Source organism: Sinocyclocheilus grahami, unplaced genomic scaffold (genome assembly GCF_001515645.1).
Source record: "Sinocyclocheilus grahami isolate Dianchi unplaced genomic scaffold, SAMN03320097.WGS_v1.1 scaffold843.1, whole genome shotgun sequence".
Lineage (NCBI taxonomy): Eukaryota > Metazoa > Chordata > Actinopteri > Cypriniformes > Cyprinidae > Sinocyclocheilus > Sinocyclocheilus grahami.
Window position 1 is genome coordinate 97502 of NW_015506022.1, and position 1532 is coordinate 99033.

At 39.4% G+C, this 1532-nt stretch overlaps 1 protein-coding gene across 3 annotated transcripts in view; it reads left to right on the plus strand.

Moving 5' to 3' along the window:
• Nucleotides 1–1532, plus strand: part of LOC107562832 (PHD and RING finger domain-containing protein 1) — a 39205-nt gene that overhangs the window by 18028 nt on the left and 19645 nt on the right. The gene's annotated exons all lie outside the window — the stretch shown is intronic.

The following is a 1532-nucleotide window of genomic DNA, read 5'->3' on the forward strand; positions in this document are numbered from 1 at the left end:
AAGTACAAAATTTGAATTTAGTTTTTCAGCCATTTTGACAGCCCTGTTATGTATTGTTCTAATAACCATGTTTTCCTGCTAATCTTCTTTTAGGTCCTGAACAAATCAGTGAGGACGAGAGCAGCTCTCTCCCCACCACCAGCCGTCCCCGGTCCAGACCCACTCGCGCTATCGCACGCACCCAGCACAGCGAACGTGTTCGGGCCAATGTCAACAGACGGCGCATCACACAGGCACGCACTGAAGCGCAGGTTTGCATGATGCTTTCGCTTTGCTGTCTAATCACAAGTGTGTAACAGTGTCTTTACTGATGTGCTGCTGAGCTGAGATTGGTGTGTCATTGAGATGATGAATCCGGTCTAACCGATGTTTGTTTTGTTCAAATACAAGTAAATGGGATAACTAAATGCTAGAACAAGTATGAACATAAATATTGTAACTGTTAAGGTCTTTGCAAAAAAAAAACTGCCTCCAAAAATGTTGTCCGTCATAAAAAAAAAAAGTGAAATCAATTTCAATTTCCTGCGTTTTCGCATCCGCAGCAAGCATTTTGATAGGAAAGGATGACGAATACGAAAAAAAGAAAAGAAAAAAATTCGGACTCAGTGTGCAAGGACTAGGAGTTGCACCGACTAATCGACTTCAAAGCTCTGCCATGACGCTTTAAACTTGACGTTGACTAGTCGCTGGTCCTATAGAGGGCGCAACAGGATAAGAAATCTTTGAAGGACTTCTACATTTACGCTCCGTTTCCAAACAGTTAAAATGACAAATAAATGCATACTCTGAAAGCGCTCCACAAGACGTGTGATTATATTACTGGATGCTCGAAATTGAATGGGAGAATGCACGTTTTAAACAGCTTATTGTACAGGTAAGTTCATCGCCGTTCTAATCTAATGCACTGCTGCACTGTAACGCGCACACAGCTACAGACAGTAGCGCGTACATCAGGTGCACAGAATCATTCAGCGCGGAAATGTATTGTCAACACTGTTCTGTGATTTCTCAATAAAATAGCTTAGAAACTGAAAAGTTCAAGCATATATTGCTTAATAACTAAATCCCACAGCTTCAGTAGCCTACTAGTAGAGAGACGCTGCCAGGTAGAATTCATTCATACAATCAATCGCCTCTCACTTACTTACTGTGCTACTTTATCTGTATCAGATTTAAATAAATAATGACCCAAAGACAAAAGAACTGATAAAAATGAGCTGTTATAGGAGCAACAGCCATGTGGGCAGCGCTGTGTAGGGTTTTTATAGCTCTAAAAATGGAAATATTTATGACTAACTATAACTGGTTATGATCAATAATAAATATTTAGATTATATCTTCGAATTAACTGTAGCAGAATCAATATTACAATTATTTGATCTGTCCGTCCACCGAGCAGACAATATAATAATTTATTAATTCAAGGAACTATTATTTTCCTGGCCACGGAAGAATAAACTGTCCTTCTTTGTGTAGTGCTAACAGTAATTTAGCAAAATGTAGCAAGGGTTCACACATTCATTGACTTCGAA